A 19769-nucleotide genomic window follows, 5' to 3' on the forward strand; every position below is an offset into this window, starting at 1 on the left:
TCTCCACATAAATCTACAGAAATATTTACAACTTTGTTTCTAAAAAAAAATCTGAATCTTCTTGAAAAGAAGAAGAAAATTCCTTGGTTACTCAAGTCCTACCTATTAGAGAAGCAACACATGATCTGCAAGGAAAGGGAAAAGTGTCTAAATCCCAAAACTTTGTTGATCATTGGTAACTAGAATGGAACATTGATGATATGTGTGAAGGGAAGATCAGATAGGTTTTGGATGGGATGTTTGTTTCCTATAATATCATGTGCATGAAAGGAAAAAGTGAAGTAGAAGCATGAAAAGCAATTATTAATTTCTTCATAGGATCTCTGTTCAAATCGTGGGAACCAGGATCTTCCCCTGGCATGGTAGAAAAAATGGAACAGGAAATTATGAAAGATGAAAATGGAAACATAGTTTACCATGAAGATGGTCGCCCCATGAGTAATGTGATAGGTTGCCTTACTATTTTAAGTTTAGATAATTGGTGTGGAACTGAGCAATAAATATCTGATAAACATGTTCTAATCCTCATGCATATGAAATGCAAGAAAATTTCTCACTATGATGAATTTCACAAAGAATGGGCCCAAAGGATTTATGAGGCTAAATATAGTAAGAACCTTTTATGGAAGCAAGTTTATTTGGTTGTTATTCCTAGAAAATTTCTTGAATATTTGAAAACAAGTGAAGTATCCAAGCAAACTTATGAGTTGTACACCTAGCGAAAAATTTATTCTTTAATTACTAGTGCATTCGTAGGCTTCTACACTAATATGAAAGTCAAAAAGTCAATTCAGAAGATGTATGGACTCCCTGACAACAAGTCCATCTTTGAAAGTATGGGTTAACCTTAGGTGATCCTATAAGAAGAACAAAAAAGGATAAGAAGATCATGAGGAAAATTCAAAGGTTCAAAATCAAAAAGAGATGTTATCCCAAAAGGTATGATTCTAGAGGAAAAAGATACAAAAGAAGAGAAAAAACCCATTATTATTCCGCAAAAGATATTAAGCTCAAACCGCACAAATTTCAGGTTGCCTAGAGAGAAGTATGTTGGATTTTTCAACAAACATGCCACCTTGCTAATATATGTCCACAAGGGGAAGCCTGAAAGAGAAAGAAAGAATCATAAATAAAAAACAAGATATTTTCATTGTAATAGGTGTGTCTCCACTGAATACAACACAAGCCATTGGCCTCACTCTCCTTTTATTAAAAGAGAATAAGTCCACCTCTTACAAGAAGGATGTTGTTCATCTAGTTCCGAAACCTCTAACTTTGATTATGATAGTTATGAATTATTTGATTTAGAGGATTACAGACTCCTGCAACTACAAAGATCTTGAAATTTGCAATTTCTTCATTGAATATGACAATGATTCAAGGAGTGAAGATGAAGAAGAAGAATATTGTGTGAAAGGAAAACTGAAAGTGTGCATGCCCCACATAAAATAAGATGGATATGCACAAATTCTGGCATAAATCAAGGCACTAGCATAAGGAGACATGAACACATCTCAGTTAGAAACATTTCTCAAGACAATGGAAAGAGCTCAAAAGATGCTATAGCCATCAGGAAAGAAGTCCCTATTCATTGATGCTTTTTTGAGCAAAATACTAAATAATTCATGAGAGATCATAGGAGTGAAATATTACATCCTTTGAATATGAATGATTTAGGAAAAGAACTTAATATTTTGAAAATATAAGTGAGTGAGCTAAAAAAAAGAATGAAAAATTTAGAAAGCCAGAAGGAGGAAGAAGATCACAACAAAGAAGATCAATGGGAAAGGCAAGAGATTAGAACTTTGAAGGATCAAATTCCTATCTTGCAACCTCCTCCTTTAGAATATCCATCTAATATGGGAGAAAATCCCAATATAAATATGTTTCATACATCAAATATTGAAGGAATAAGTGCTATGGAAATTATGGCCATTCAACATCAGAGATTCCATATACAGATTACATTAACAATCAAAGGCCAAAATTTTGAGTTAAAATATCTAATTGATTTGGGATCATATATGAATCTCTTGCACAAAGAAATTATTCCTTCAATATACTGGCACAAGACTAATCACTCTATAATTTTTCATGGAAATAAATCCATGAATATGCAGTATTTAGTCCCCAAAGGAAATTTATGTCTTGGAAAGTGATGCCTAGATTCAAAATTCATAATTACAGAAATTCCCATAGACTGCATACTGGGAACAACATTTTTGTTATTTGTTGAACCACATGGGTCAATAAGAACTCAATATGGAAGAGTTGAATACTTCATCACAGGTCTAGATTTAGAACAAAAGAAAATAAGAGAAAAGAAAATTGTCCTTCCTTTTATCTCAACTCCTCAGCTGTCTACCATGGTCCAAGTTACTGAGAAAATAACACAAAAAGAAAGGAAAATAAAAGAGTTGCAAAACATGAGAAGTAATACGAATATTCAATAACAACTCAAGACCTAAAAGGTTAAGCAAGAAATCTCTAACTTAAAGAAAAAGTTTGAAGAAGAAGTTTGCTCAGAAAATCCTATAGCATTTTGGGAAAAGAAAAAATATTTTGTGGAATTAACCTATAAATATTCATACATAGGAAATAATTGCAAGAGAAGGAAAATCCCAATGAATACTCAATACCATAAGTTATGTGCAGAAGAAATCAGAGGATTCCTAAAAAGGGTCTTATCAAAAATCATAGATTCCGTGGAATTGCTATGGATTTTACGTAAATAAGCATTTTGAGAAAATTAGAGGATTTTCAAGACTTGTCATAAATTACAAGACCCTAAATGAAGTATTGGCTAATGATACTTACCCCATACCACACAAATCCAATATTGTGAAAAGAATTATCTGGGCAAAGATGTTTACAAAATTTTCTTTGAAATCTAGATTTTGGGATGTTGCTATGAAAGAAGAAGATAAATTTAAAACAACATTTAGTGTCCCAGCAGGTCAATATGAGTGGAATGCCATGCCATTTTGAATTAAGAATGCACCTGAAAATTACGAAGGCTTATGGATAATATTCTAAAGCCTTATTTTGATTGGACGATTATGTATATAGATGATGTTCTAGTTTTTTCCAATTCCATAGTGGAACACATAAAACATCTGATTTTATTTTTACAGGGATCAAGGATGATGGCCTAGTAATTTCGAAGAAAAAGATGGAATTATTTCAAACATGAATTAAATTTCTTGGTCATAGTATCTCAAATGGTTAGATTGCATTACAACAACATTTGTCAATTTTGAAGAAAAATTTCTAGATAAAATCATTGATAGAACCCAATTGCAGATATGTTTAGGTAGCATAAACTATGTGAGTCATTTGTACAAAAATTGTGTTGCTGGTAGAAAAATCTTGAATGAAAGGTTGAGAAAGGATCGAGACACATCGACTAAAAAGCATACAGAGGCTGTGAGAAAAATTAAAACCAAGGTAAAACCATTTCCTATACTTCATATTGTAGATGATGATTTACCAAAAAATGTAGAAACAAATGCACAAAAATTGGATGGGGAGCTATACTTAAGTAGGTAAGAACAACCAATGTAGAAAAAATTGAGGAAGTTATCTAATTTGCATTTGGAACATGGATGGAATAAAAAATAAACTATGCAACTGTTGATAAAGAAATTAAAGGTTTCATTAAATTCGTTAGACAAATTTGAGATATTTATGATCAACAAGAAATTCTTATTAAGAATGGATGTTGCAACCATGAAGAAGGTTCTATTAAAGGAAGTAAAGAAGGCCATGTTGGGTTGTGTTATATTCTTTCCACTACTAGCCCATGTAGTTAACCGGGGGGTTAGAAGGGGGGCAGAGCCCCCCTCCATGGCACCGATTGTGTAGCGGGGGGTGTCACAGGGGGTTTGAGGTTTGCAGGTAACCCCACTATATGGGGTTCACGACAGTACCCCAGAGAATTCTGTTTTCGGACCCTATGTTAGGTTGGGCAGACCTACCTATGGTTTTGTGCATTGTTTTCACACATGGTTTTTGGTCCATGGTTTTGGATGCGATGGTTTTTTGGTCCATGGTATTAGATGTTTTGACATGTATAAATATGTATAGTAACATTGAAAGGAATATAATGAAAAATCAAGTTGGTAGTCCTGGTTGTGGGATCCAGGGGAAAATTTCTGTGTATATGTGTTTTATGTGTTATGCTCTTGCATTGTTTGTTTTGTATGCTTTAGAATTCGTATGCAGGTAATTTCTTTACAGGGTTAAAACCTACATTCAGTATCAGAGCTATTTTGGCTTCAAGGGTACACCTTTGTTGCTGAGGGGTTTGGATCGGGCCTATGGTAGACCCTGCTCAGTGGGAGATCTACAGGATCGATTCTGGTGGTGAAAGAAGATGGTGAGCAGTGGAAAGATAGAGATGGAGAAATTTAATGGTCATAGTTTTGAGTTATGGAAACTCAAGATGGAGGATGTGTTGGTGGATAAAGATCAGTGGATCGTGGTAGATCCAGGTACTAAACCAACCGGAGTGTCTGATGAAGAATGGAAGAAGTTGGATCATAAGGCGAAGAGCAAAAATACAATTGTGTGTCTCAGATTCAGTATTTCTAAATGTATCAGGGGAAGCTATGGCCAAGGCTTTGTGGGACAAGTTAGGGACTTTGTACCAATCTAAGTCTCTAGTAAATATACTATTCCTATGGAAAAAATTGTATAACCTGAGGATGAAAGATGGAGACTCGGTGACAGAGCATCTGAACGCATTTAATATTATGGTAAGTAAGTTATTATCTGTTGATATTAAAATTTCAGATGAAGATAAGTGCATCAGTCTATTGTGTTCTCTACCAGATTCATGTGATAGTCTGGTTATTGCAATAGGTAGCAATGCAACTCCCTTGCAGTTTGATGAAATAGTCTCATCCTTGATGATGGAGGAGATGAGACAGAAAAATATGGAGAGCCAGAATGGTGATGCCTTGTCTGTATGAGGACGGTCCCAATATAGAAACAAAAATAAGTTATCGAGTGGGAGATCTAAATCTCTAGGAAAACTTGTAAAGGTGGTATGCTAGAAATTCGGAAAGGAAGGGCACTACAAAAGGGACTGTAAATCTAAAGCTCCTAACAAAGGAAAGGGATCCGATGATGTTCCTTCTGTAGAGGCGAAAACCACCTCTAATGAAGGTGGGGATGTGTACTTGGCTTCTTCTAGTACACATGTATATCATGAGGCATGGTTGATTGACTCAAGTACATTCTTTCACTTCACTCCCCATAGAGAGTGGTTCTGCGAGTATGAGAAATATGATGGTGGTGATGTCTTCTTAGGGGATGATAGGAAGGCTAGAATCATTGGTCGCAGTAATGTAAAGTTGAAGTTGCAAGGTGGAAGGGTTAGAACACTTCCGGGTGTTCTGCATATTCCTACATTGGACAGAAATCGGATTTCTATAAGCAAGCTGGATGATGCAGGTGTAAAAACAGTGTTCGAGAAGGATACCTGCAAGATGGTTCGAGGAGCACCGGTATTGATCCAGGGAGTTCGGATTGGAACTCTATACAAGCTGTAAGGGAGCACTATTGTTTATGGGTGCAACAGTTCTATGGTTCCTGAAAGTGGAGCAGAAAATATAGTGGTCTCTGGAGAGAAGAGCATGCTGTGGCATTAATGGCTTGGACATATTGGAGAGAAGGACCTTCGAATACTTCACAGTAAAGGTATGGTAGAAGGTATGAGTAATAGCTCTCTGGATTTTTAGTTCTATGAAAATTGTGTATATGGGAAGCAGAATCGGGTGAGTTTCCCCTCTGGTGATAAGAGGGCAAAACAAATATTAGAGCTTGTGCACAGTAATGTGTTTGGACCTGTGAAGGTTTCATCACTGGGTAAGTCTGTGTAGTATGTATCATTTATAGATGACTTCTCAAGGAATACATAGATATATTTCCTTAAGAAGAAATCTGAACTCTTTGATAGGTTTAAAGAATTTAAGGCTTTGGTGGAAAACCAGACAGAGAAGAAGATAAAGGTGTTGACGACAGATAACCGTGGAGAGTTTTGCAGTAAGGAATTTGAAGAATTCTGTAAGAAGTGTGGTATAGCATGGCAGAAGACTACTCCATATACACCTCAGCAAAATGGAGTTGCAGAAATTATGAACAAGACGTTGATGGAAAGGGCAAGAAGCATGCTTGGTGCCCGGTTAGGATAGGAATTCTGGGTAGAGGCGGTGGAGACAACATGTTACCTAGTCAACAAATCACCTTCATCAACGTTGGAGGATAAGACTCCATAAGAGGTATGGACTGGTAAGAAACCCTCTCTTTCACATCTGAGGGTATTTGGATGTGATGCATATGTACATGTTCCAAAAGAGAAATGAACCAAGTTGGATAGTAAATCTGAAAAGTGAATCTTTATTGGGTATAAGGATGGTTTAAAGGGTTATTAGCTTTAGAAACTAGCAACAAGGAAGGTTGTGTACAACCAAGATGTGGTGTTGAGAGAGGTGAAAGATGTTATCAAGCATGAAGTCCAACCAAAGGAACATGAGAAGATACAGTTTGAGCTAAAGGAGGAAGAATCAGACTCTATAGCAGAGGAGGAATCAGAAGATGAAGAGCCACAAACTACGGGTGTAAGAAGATCAGTTCAAGAAAGAAGGTAGCTAAAAAGGTATAGTCCATCTACTTTTTGTTCAAATTTTGCTTTATCTATTACTGATAATGATCCCGGAACTATGAAGGAAGCATTAGATTCAGAGGATGGAAAAATCTAGAAAGAGGCCATGGTTGATGAAACGACATCTTTGCACAAAAATGAGGCTTGGGATCGGTGGAGTTGCCAGATGGAAGGAAACCCATTGGCAGCAAATGGATGTTCCAGAAGAAGACAAATGAAAAAGGAAAGGTGGAGAAATACAAAGCTCGGTTGATAGCAAAAGGTTATTCCTAGGTGCTAAGAATTGATTTTGGTGATATTTTTTCTCCTGTTGCCAAGGTAACTTCTATTAGATTACTTCTATTTGTCGTTGCTGCTTTTGATTTTGAGGTAGAACAGATGGATGTGAAGACAACATTTATTCACGAGGATCTGGAAGAGGAGATCTACATGAAGCAACCTGAAGGCTTTGCGGTGAAGGGTAAGAAAGAACTGGTATGCAAGTTAAAGAAGTCTCTGTATGTTAGGCCCCTATACTAATAGTGTAACCCCTTATTTTTATTAGTACAACCCACTTATTATATTGATGTACCCATGTAGTGCTCATATTGTTACTATTGTGCCCCATAGAAGCCAACTATTGTTATTATTGTGCCCTTACATTATTATTGTTATGTCAGCTCTAATTATGTTATGACCCCTTAGACTCCTATATATAGGAAGGAGGTCTTTTCATTTGTATCATCGAAGAATTGTTCATTTATGTAATGTAAAGGAGGTTGCCCCCTCGAAGAGGCTAAATTCTAAGGCATTTATCTATATTTTATATCTTTTCTTGAGCTGGTTTCATAACATTTGGTATCAGAGCTTTGGATTCTAGGGTTTTGCTACTCCAAACAGGTCATCGTGGAATTTTCGCTATAACGTTTTTTCTGCGATGTTTCAGAAGTTACAAAAAAGCCCATTTGAGAAGAAATCGCGTTGAACCTCAAATTTTAATTTCAGAGCTTTTCGCGCTATATTTGCGGAGATATGATCTGAGGAAGTTGGTCTTTTTGCAGACTCCTGAATTACATTCCAAACAGGTGACCTGGGGAAAATAGTCATAACTTTCTCTCTGGGGATTAGATTGAAATTTAGTAAGAAGGTACAGAAATAGGATGGACTGTAGTTTCGTGTATGCATTTTTCAGATCCAAAGGTCAAAACAGTGACTCGTGGCACGTCGTACAAGTTCGCTCTATTAAACTAGTCTATAATCAAGTCACTGTGGGAGATTTGCATAACTATTCCTTGGAGAATCCAATTTGGGTCAGACTTGTGGCATTGGAAAGAGGATGCAGAAGGCTACTATAGGTCACAATTTCAGAACTGGATGATCTGAAATTACAGACATACATCAGATTCAATATCACGCTTCTAGAAAGTGAAAAAAGGTATGTAGTTTTTTTTTAATTTTTGCGTAAGCTTGGTTTGAAGGAATTCAAAGGGCATAGTAAAGCATTATTATCGATAACTGATGCCCCAAGGAAATAAAATGCAAACACCTAGTAAGGAACTTGAAAGTTCTAGCATCACTCATGAAGAAGAGGAAGAAATGCTACATGATATATCAAAATTATAAGAACAAGTGCAACAAATGTCACACTCACAAAAGCTAAAAGAAGCTAAGATAAATGGCATGGAATCAAAGATAAAGGGCATGGAAGCTAAGATGGATGATTCGAAGACAGATTTGAAGAGAGACATGGCAGATTTGAAGACAGATTTGAAGACAGACATGGCAGATTTGAAGACAGATTTGACTAATTTTCTACAAGAAATACTTACTAATCGTGAAAAGGTTGTAAAGGAAACTCATGATGTGAACAAAAGAAATGTTAATCATGATTCCATAGACTCTAATGTTGGATCGAAGACCCACCATATTCCAAAAATCGATATGAGTAAGTTTGATGGCAAGGATCCCGCCACATGTATATTACAGATGGAGCGATTCTTCGATCTCAATAATGTGCAAAACACACAAAAGGTACGTATGGCAACTTTATATTTGGAACCAAATCAGTTTCTATGGTATCAATGGCTTTTCTCTCGTAAACAATTTATCACTTGGGAAATTTTTACGGAAGAATTGATAGCACATTATGAGGATACAGAAAGCAACACTTTTTTTAGCCAATTGATAAGTCTCAAACAAAAGCGTTCAATAATGGAGCACATTGATGAGTTCCAAAAACTGAACATAAGGGTAAAAGATATTCCAGAGGAGCATAGGATTGATGTGTTCATAGGGTATTTAAAGGATAATATCCAACATGATGTTCGCCTTTGGGAACCTGATTCATTAGAGAAGGCATTCAGGTTAGCAAGAAAAATGGAAAGCAAAATTATGGAAACCAGGAAGCATACCACTCACAACTATAAAGACGGAAGTGTTGTTGCCCCTAGTCTTCCACAACCTATAAGGTTGACACCACAAAAATTGGAAGAAAAAAGAGCAAAAGGGCTTTGTTACAGTTGTGATAGAAAATACACTAAAGGTCATAAGTGTGCTGAGAAGAAATTATTATACATACATTGTGAAGAGAAAGAAGAAATGAATCAGACTATATCTTGTAAAGCATTGGCAAGAATTACCACCCCTCAAACTCTCAAGATAGAAGGACATATGAAGAAGAAAAATGTGCAAGAAGTGAAAGATCACATCAAGAAAGAAGAAATGAATCCAACCATATCTTGTAATTCATTGGTCGAAATTACCACTCCTCAAACTATCAAGATAGAAGGACATATCAAGAAGAAAAATGTTCGAGAAGTGAAAGATCACATCGAGCATCAAGAAATGAATCCGACCATACCTTGTAAAGGATTGGAAGAAATTACCACTCCTCAAACTCTAGAGATAGAAGGACATATAAAGAAGAAAAATGTTCAAGCAGTGAAAGATCACATCGAGCATCAGCAACAAGTTCTCCAAATTTTAAAGGATAACGCTAGTTCGGTGCAAAATCAAACGAAACAACAGGTAGATCAACATCGTAGTGAAATTTTTTTTTATGTACGTGATTGGGTATTTTTACTACTACATCTCAAGCAAGCTATTTATGAGAAGGAAATGTTCGCAATACTACATGCATTTAAAAATGGCGAGCTTACCGAATGGGAAGACTCTTCAAGGATGAGGAGGTGGAAGCATTATTTTGTGCTATTTCTATTATCCAACCAAATTGGATAAACGAAGCAAAGGATGAATGGAAGAAGGACGAAGAAGTATGGCCACTTATTTAAAAGTTTCAAAAGATCCCAATTCAAACAATATTGCCAGAAATTAAAGAGGAAGGAAAAATCATATTGGAACCTGGAGCAGTCACAGAAACAAGAACCTGACAGCTACGAAATCAATCAATTTCGGAGTATCTCATCAAGTGGAAGAACTTACCCGCTAAATATTCCACATGGGAGGAAAAGAATTTTATACAGAAGAATCAAGAACTACTCAAGCGTTGAGGACAACACTTTTTGAAGGAGAGGGGCATGTTAGGCCCCTATACTACTAGTGTAACCCCTTATTGTTATTAATACAACCCACTTATTATATTGATGTACCTATGTAGTGCCCATATTGTTACTATTGCGCCCCATAGAAGCCCACTATTGTTATTATTGTGCCCTTACATTATTATTGTTATGTTGGCTCTAATTATGTTATGACCCCTTAGACTCCTATATATAGAAAGGAGGTCTTTTCATTTGTATCATCGAAGAATTATTCATTTATGTAATGTAAAGGAGGTTTCCCCCTCGAAGAGGCTGAATTCTACGGCATTGATCTATCTTTTCTATCTTTTCTTGAACTGGTTTCATAACACTGTATGGGTTAAAACAGTTAGGAAGGATGTGGTATCAAACATTTGATACATTTATACGGGGACTTGGCTTCACCATAAGTAAAGAAAATCACTGTGTGTATTTTAAATTAATTGGTGACCATGTTATTTATTTGGTCTTGTATGTGGAAGATATGTTGCTGGTTGGAAATGACAAAGAAATTATCCAGGATTTGAAGACCTAATTGTCCTCCAAATTTGACATGAAAGATCTTGGTGCTGCAAACTATATTTTTGGCATGGAAATTAAAAGAGATCGGGAAATGAGGAAGCTTTGGTTAAACCAGAGGAAGTATGTCGAGACAATACTACAGAGGTTTAATATGCAGGATAGTAAACCGATGAAGGATCCTATTCCTATAGGTGTAAAGTTATCTGCTGAACAGTGTCCCAAGACACAAGAAAAGGAAGAGGATATGTCCCGTGTTTCATATGCAAGTGTAGTTGGTAGCCTGATGTATGCAATGGTCTGTACTAGACCAGACATTGCACATGCAGTGGGAGTATTAAGCAGGTTTATGAAAAAACCAAGGAAGGAGCATTCGACAGCAGTGAAGTGAGTTTTCAAGTATTTTCGTGGTAGTAGTGATTATGGTTTGTGCTACCAAGGAAGACTAGGATTGGACATAGTTTTGGATATTCGTGGCTTTGTTGATGCACGTTGGACTGGAGATCTAGATCAGACAAGATCTACACGTGTGTATGTGTTTAACCTATTTGGAGGTGCAGTCAGTTGGATGAGTAAGAAACAATCTGTAGTGGCACTATCAACTATAGAGGCAGAATACATGGTAGCCACTAATGCAAGCAAGGAAGCATTTTGGTTTCAGAGATTATGTTCAAGTATGGGGTTAGTACAGGGAGCTATAAGGATAGACTATGACAGCCAAAGTGCAATTTCCTTGGAAAATAACCCTGCATATCATTCAAATACAAAGCACATTGATGTTCAGTATCACTTTGTGAGGGATATGATAGAAGACAAAAAGGTGTTGCTAGTAAAGTTGGACACATTGAAGAATACTGCAGATGCATTGAAAAAATCTATGAGCTCTGAGAATTTCTCTTGGTGTAGAGAAACAATGGGCATTGCAGGATTGGATAAATGACTAAGCTCTCTTATGGCCCCATGTGGAAAGAAAACAACAAGTGGGAGAATGTTGGGTTGTGTTATATTCTGTCCATGACTAGCCCACATAGTTAATTTGGGGGATAAAAGGGGGGCAGAGCCCCCCTTTCGTTGCCCTGATTGCATAGTGGGGGGACTCATAGGGGGTTTGATGGGTGCAGGTAACCCCACTCTATGGGGTCCATGGCAGTGCCCCAGAAAATTTTCTTTTTGGACCCTATGTTAGGTTGGGTAGACCTACCTATGGTTTTGTGCATGGTTTTTGCACATGGTTTTCCATCCATGGTTTTGGACGCGATGGTTTTTCTGCCCATGGTATTGGATGCTTTGGCATGTATAAATACGTGTTCTAACATTGAAAGGAATATAATGAAAAATCAAGCTGGTAGTCCCAGTTGTGGGATCCAGGGGAAAATTTCTATGTATATGTGTTTTATGTGTTATGCTCTTGCATTGTTTATTTTCTATGTTTTAGAATTTGTATGTAGGTAATTTCTTTACAGTGTTAAAACCTATAGGCCAGTGAGGAAAAATTTACGCGATGGCAGACATTATTTACAAACTTTGATTTTGATATTGAACACATTAAAGGAACACAAAATTCAATTCATGATTTTCTAAGTAGAGAACATTTATAGAAACCATGGCAAGGTGCAAGGAAGCAGGAAAAATTCAAATCAAGTGAGCAGGAAAATTTGAAAACAAGCGAGCAGGAAAATGTAGGCAAACATGTTTCAGCGAGTGATATTTAGGTGAGCATGGTCAAAATATTTCAGGCGACCATGACCAATGTCTAGTAATCATGATAGAATGGATTAAACACCAAGAACACGTCAGGAAAATTCCTGATAACATGTGTTGGCAAAGATACAAAGAAGAATGGAAACCAAATTGGCAGCTCAAAAGCATGTAGGTCCTAGATATTAATATCAATCCTAGTACAACACTCACCTAGCTTGTTCTAGAAATACATAATAGGCCCACCTCAACTATTAAAGTACTTGACATGGTATATGAATGAGAACTCAAAAAAGTTATGCAAGAAAGAGAAGATGTGAAGTGTAAATTCCATTATATTAACATTGTTTGGCAAGAATTCAATAGTAACAGAGATGTAGAGCATATATATTTCAGTCTAAATAGGCCTAGGACGTCTCATCAATGGCCAAATAATGACCCTTCCCTAAAGTTTTCCAATGCTGAGTATGACTATAGGTAGTATAAGAACCTATGGTATGTTATGTTATACAAAGATAATACTAGAACATAAACAACTATTTTAAATCTTGACGAGATAAACACTTCACTAAATTCCCATAGGCTTGACTAGTTCCTAGACTAGTGGAAACATTTGGCCTAAACATAAGTGTAGTTGATCCATTTATCGTTGAATCTGAGTACCAATATTTTGGATATTATCTCTAGAAAATTTTATATCTCCAGTACACAAACATTATGTATGAAAGATACATGATGGATGTTTTCATAAAAGGACACCATCAATGGTTCACAAAAATGAAGATACGTGTACAAAATCTATATAACGCTGACCCATAAGTGTCAGGAAAAATATTCTCTAAACGATTGGATATCTTATACTACAAAGGACGATATCCTGACATAGACATGAATTTTGACTAGGAGAGGGATCTATCCTCTCCAAATGTGTGTCATTTCTAATTTGTACATCATTGTTTTGTCATTTTCAAAGTCAGTATATGGCTTTTTTCAAGACGATACCTTTGGGAGTAAGAGGACTTATTGACTAAAGGTGAAGATTGATCCACATCCTAAGGAATCTATGGAAAAGTAACTGGTCTAGTCTATTAGAATCCCTACTTTAAGGACAAATCCTACGTGGATTGTCAGGGAATTCATGATATAAAGAATTCCCGAGGCCTCTTTGGGAGGCTAAAAATAAAGAAGCTAGGGATGACCAATTCCATGATAATCCACCACAATCTTTGGATATGCTTCGATTGTCTAATATATTGGGGAACTTTAAGAGAAGACCAGAAAGGTTCAACTCTCACAACTCTAGATGTATGTGCAACACAATGTTTATCTTTCTACTCTAAGAAAGAGAGATGAGATATCATGAAGCTTTAAAGGACCGAAGCCTTCACAAACCCTTGAGCCTCAAAAGGGTTTGAGCTAAAAAACCAACAACAATCTTGTCCTCGAGCTTTAACTGCCACAACAGGTTCTTTGGGTTCTAATTTGGTAATAAAATGATAGACTAAATTTAACTTCCTCGGGAAAACCAAAACAAAACTCGAACCTAAGATTTCTTAGACAAATGTACAAGATAAATAATAAAAAATTGTGATCCTATATTTCATTCAGCGACATAACAAGGGAAAAAATATTATTAAGTAGTTGTTTATTTATTAGTGCCACACTAATTATTTGTTTGAAAGTTGGTTCAAATCATTCTTCAAGGAAAATTAGGTAACCTACAATTATTTTTTAGTGTTCCATAAGGGGTATAATTTCAATCCTGCTAGATATTTATGGCTATTACCTTAATCTATGTAAGACACTCTCTTAGCCAAGAAAAATAATTTTAAGGTTATACTCTAGGACCATCATAAAAGACATTTTATATTTACAATTGGTTGAGTTTTCTAATATCTTTTCAACATGAAAATAAACATCAAGAAAATTAATATTTATATGGATTTGGAGTAAGGGTGTTGCCATGGTCCTTTTCCATTTTGACAAATTTATCCTTGGTCTTTTGTGTTCTTGCGTTCGATGCTAATTCTTTACCTTCAACACTATACTCCACATGACTTGTGCTTATCGAGTTGGAGAGTTTCCCTTGGTCCACCAACAAAGTCCCTCACATTCATGATATTCTAATGCCAAAATGGATTTAACAATTGTCTGGGAATTTTTTTTATCACCATTAGTTGATCAACCCAAGGATGGGATCCCAGTTCTTAGCTACTATAGGATCTCGGGCTTCCCCCACTACAACAATTCTCACAGTCATGATACCAGGTAGACTTTAGTTGATTGGAATATTCTCATTACTTGGAGCTATTAACAGAGGAGACTACTTGTCGCCCACCACAAACCTCAATGCTTTACCCACAGTGATTGTAGTAATCACAACTTTCAGAGAATATTATTGTATATCGGTCCATCTATTTATGGTACTACCTGTTTCTCTCCACCAATGGTATTCAGACTGCCTTTAGCTATTGGATGACCCCCTTTTAGAGACACAATAATTGTGGATGTTAAATCAATGACCCAACATTATTCGGGCCCCCCTTAGTCTACTACAAGTTAAAGAAGAAGGGTGTGGTACGAAATTGGAATCTTGCCTTAATCAAAACACTTTGATTTCCACTAGAACTTTGATGTGGAGCCTCATTCACTTGCAAATATGGGATTTGTTTATTGCTTGTGGTTTCACTTTTTGTTCCACTAGATACACAAGCTCTTAGATACAGAGATTTACATCGAAATCACAACCTCTGCAACTATTCGACCTCTTAGCGGTGTTCTTACAATATTGATAATTTATACACAAAGAAATCATATGGATTTTAATCATCTCTCGTCATTATAGAACATCAATGCAAACATAGAATTAAACACATAGTGAACAGGAAACATAACTCATCAATAGTGTATTATTCAAAACTGGAAATTACTTCAAATTTTTTTGTTTCATTACATAAGCTTGATACTGTTGGCATCACCAAGATTTTTTCTCTCTTTTTCTCTCTTCTCTCATCCTCTCTTGCTTAAAAGGAATCCAAATACAAAGTGTAGGTTGTAACTAAAAACCTACTCGTATTCCTACATATATCCCTATTCTAGAAGCTAAATGCCATTTCACTAAATATAATATTTACATATGTCCCATGAGAACACTTCTACATAACATCTTAAATAATCTATATTTTCCTAAGCTACATATACCAAAACAAAGAGAATGCAAAATATAACCATTCCCTTTGGTGAAATGTTAGTTTTTTTTCTTTTGCTAGGATGCTCTTGCATGAAACTCTCAAGCAAGAAAATATTTCCCCATCAACTCTTTAGCATCCATGCCAAGCTTGGAATCTTTCCTTGTTGTCATCAAACTACCATCTTTTATTGGTTCATTTTTCTATTTGACCAACTTTTATTATCATTATTGTGACTTGAAGTACTTTGTCAGGGTTCTTACACTTTAAAAATGATAATAAACCAGTAATTATATAGTCCAATTCCAGGGGGATCTATTAGAAAATAAGAAAGGAAGAAATATTTTCTTATTATTGATAATTACATGTGATGTTTCCTGTTATTACAAATATTTGTATATTCTTTCTTTTAATTCATCAAGCAATTACTAAAGTAGCAACACAAAAAATAGTGGACACAAGATGTATGCACTAGGCCAGGGAAAAGCCCCCCTCAAGGAGATAACCAAGTCAAGAAATTCTTCCTTTCAATAGTATTATTTTGAGACTCTTCACCCTACACAAAGACCAGACCTTTCATCCACACCAAGTCAACCTCCCAAATCTTTGATCCCTTTCCAGCAACTTCGATGAGGTAGAAAATTTCAACAATATTGAAACTTGGAATACTTTGATCCCCTAGTCTAGGGCACGAAATAGAGAGAGAGGCACCAAAATTTCCATTTTTTCTTCTCCTTAGACTTACCCAAACTCACACTTACTTTGGCTTCTTAGCAACAAACTTCACAGTTTTCCCATCTATGAGAGATATCAAACTTCTTGTGAGAGAGTGTGTTCCAAATTAATTTGATGTGCTTGTATTTATAGGCTCCATGTGAGGTTGAATTAGTTTCCTTAGGCTAACTTGATCTCTTCTAGGCTGACTTGGAGTCGAGGATACATAAATTATATTTGACTCAATACTTAACCTTTTTACATGATTTGAAAGCCCAAGAATGGTCTCTTTAAAAGTACAATGACTCTAATGACTCAGAATAAATCTTAGAAGTCCTCAATTGGGATTTTTAACTAAAACATGGTGATCCATGCATGAAACCCATGCCTTAATAAGTCAGAACAATGATAATAAAAATTCTTTTCTTTATTCTTTTGACAAGTACATTACAAGATAACTCAAATACATTAATGAAGACCTAACCTAGTTACATTTTCAAACACTCCCTCTTAACTAGGGAGTTATTCATCATATACAAGTACAATGGAAGATATCAAACTGTATGAACCATGAAGAAATTTATGCACCACAATGCCATGGAATAGATTCCTGACTAGGGAAATCTATACATTGGTCTCTCAATAATTTAGGCAACGCAATGCCACAGACTAGATTCCTAACTAGGGAAATATATCTAAGTGGGAATAAAGTGGACTCAAGATTTCAACCTCTCTAGGTACCATCAGGCTTACTTTCCAACCACCAACACAAATATCCAAGTGTGTATCCAAAACAAAGCTCTATAATCAACACCACCTTTCCAACTTCAGGACCTAGACATCAACACAAAGTGTTGACTAGATGTCCTCCGAAGTAGTGATTCACTCACAAACACTCAACACACTTTATCTAGTAGATCAAGGATGACCAATATCTCCTAATCAAATCAACATGCTATCAAATACTTAGAGAGATTCACATGTACAAACAAAACCCCAAGGTTTTTCAGACAATTTCATGTTGCTTCTAAACTTTTCATAGTAGGACTATCAACCAAATCTCTAAGATAATATTCGTTCATCATTGACTTTCCTTTCCTACTTCTCATGTGAAAACATATCCTTCAAAATTCATTTTTAATGAAAACCAATATATGCCCTCCCTCTCAATCAGGGAGCATCTCTTTATCCAGACTCCCTCTCAATCTTAGGGAGATATCTTCTATTCAAGCTTCCTCAAGGAGATCAACTTCTTCTTTCCATCATCAGAGAATATTTCGTGGCTTCGATTCATTTCATCAGAGTTATCATCTTCCTTATCATACTTATCACATCAACGTGCATCTTCACCATATTGAAGATTGTGTACATGCACAAGTTATATAGGAAGTACAACCAAATCTATAAAATCATGAAGCTATCCATATCATAATTATGAATGCATTTCAACCTTAAATACATTAGATACCCAAAATTACCTATAAAAAAGAGACATATACTCTTCAATATCTTGCTAGGGACATTTTCATAAACCCTAGACTACATAATAACCACGTTTATTCCATCCATGGTTTCAATATTTCTTTCATAGGTGTAACATACCCTACTACAACATATATAAAACCCTAGAAACAATTCAAAGGCATCTAACAACTTTTGGAATTCATATGTTAGACTTTCCACTAGGATTCATACAAATCCTAGATTTCATACAAAAGAATCAATAAAAAATAATCACATCTTAGTCATCAACATGACAAACTTCCACTAGAGTTAGTTGTAAACCCTATATTTTCAATCAAATATCAATCCTAACCAAAACTAAAATTTCAAAAATATTACACAAATCTCAAATCATCATATTATCATCATATATAAGAGATTTTTACTTCTACTAAGGCTCAATTCCAAAATCCTAGAATTTCATTTTCACAATCTCAACAATCATTATATAAATAGATCTCAGATTGTTATGTCACATCTACTAGATATTTTAACTACTATTAGGGTTTGGATACAAAACACTATATTTCTAGATATCACCGTAGAATTTCACACAACTATTTACATTAAATCCTAAGACTTATGACCATCAATAACTAGGTCAACACATATAACATAAGCACATCATATGTCCGACATAATTAATACATTAGACATATGCTTCACCTAGACCAAGCTAGGGTTTCGACCAAGGGAATATATCTATATATACCTAGAGTTCCATCATCATGCAAAGATATGTCATATCATGTGTTAGTCAAACCCAACTTCACAAAATATCAAAACAAACTTGATTGGACTAGGGTTTGATCAGATAAAAACACACATATCAAGGATAAATGAGGGTTTCAATATAGGAACATAAAAAACCAAAAAATTACCAATACTTCAAACGTTTAGGATTTTAGATTTTATCATTCAACCCTAAGTTAGATTTCCCTAATCATACCAAAAATCCCAAACAAGATATCATCAATAAAACTTCAAATACAAATTCACAATATCACTAAGCATTTTAGGGTTTTAGGCATTCAAATTAGCATACCCTTAGGTTAGTTTTTTCTAGAGAACCTGTCTAGGGTCCTATAAAATCAGTTAAGTCAATTTATTAAGTGATGAATCACCCAAAGTAAGAATCAATATGATTCAACATAGCTAGACACAACAATGTTAGTAACAGATTGTCAAATGAATAAACATTTACTAAAGAAGTCAACGTTTTTTTAGTTTAATGAATACCTTTAATTCTTGACAAACCTTATCCTCGGTGGCTTCCTTCCATATTCCTTGAGGATACAGTAGATGTATTCCTAATCAAGACAATATATGGAGAATGGTGATTAGTATTTAATATAATCAAAACTGAATGAGTACATGAAACCAAAAACTAAAAGGAAATGAGATACTTATCTTTGGAAGTTTTGGGGGGCTCCCTCCAAAGATTGAGGGATACCTATAAACTTATAAAAACAATAAAAAAATATTTTCCCAAAATATGTTAAAATCTATAAATTCTAAAACATAAAAAAATCTAGAATAAGATACCTAAGGCTACAAGCAAGGGACTTAGTAGTGTAAGTCCCTAATGTCATATTCTTTGGGCTTGACTTTCTTTGGGTCTCCTTCTTTAGCAATGTTGGCTTGATCTCTTTCTCTCTTCTTGTTTATTGGACTCTCAGGGCAATCACTCATATAACGACCCTTCTTATGACATTGATAACATTATACCTTGGAAATGCAAACTTTATTCCTTGGTCATTTCAATTTATTTTCTTTATGTTGAGAAATGTATGAATTTGATACTCCTTTAGGATTGGCAACTAGAGAGATCGTCAATTCTTGTTGACTGCAGGCAGTCCATAGTTCTTCAAAAGTGGGAGCTTCCTTCCCACTATTAAGGCATGCAACAAATGCACCCCAAGAAGGTTGAAATCCTAATAGAGCAGTGATCACAACTTATTT

This window comes from Pinus tabuliformis, chromosome 5_2 (genome assembly GCF_031772625.1).
Source record: "Pinus tabuliformis cultivar Carrire ecotype Pingquan chromosome 5_2, CPIR1, whole genome shotgun sequence".
In the NCBI taxonomy this organism is placed as follows: Eukaryota; Viridiplantae; Streptophyta; class Pinopsida; order Pinales; family Pinaceae; genus Pinus; species Pinus tabuliformis.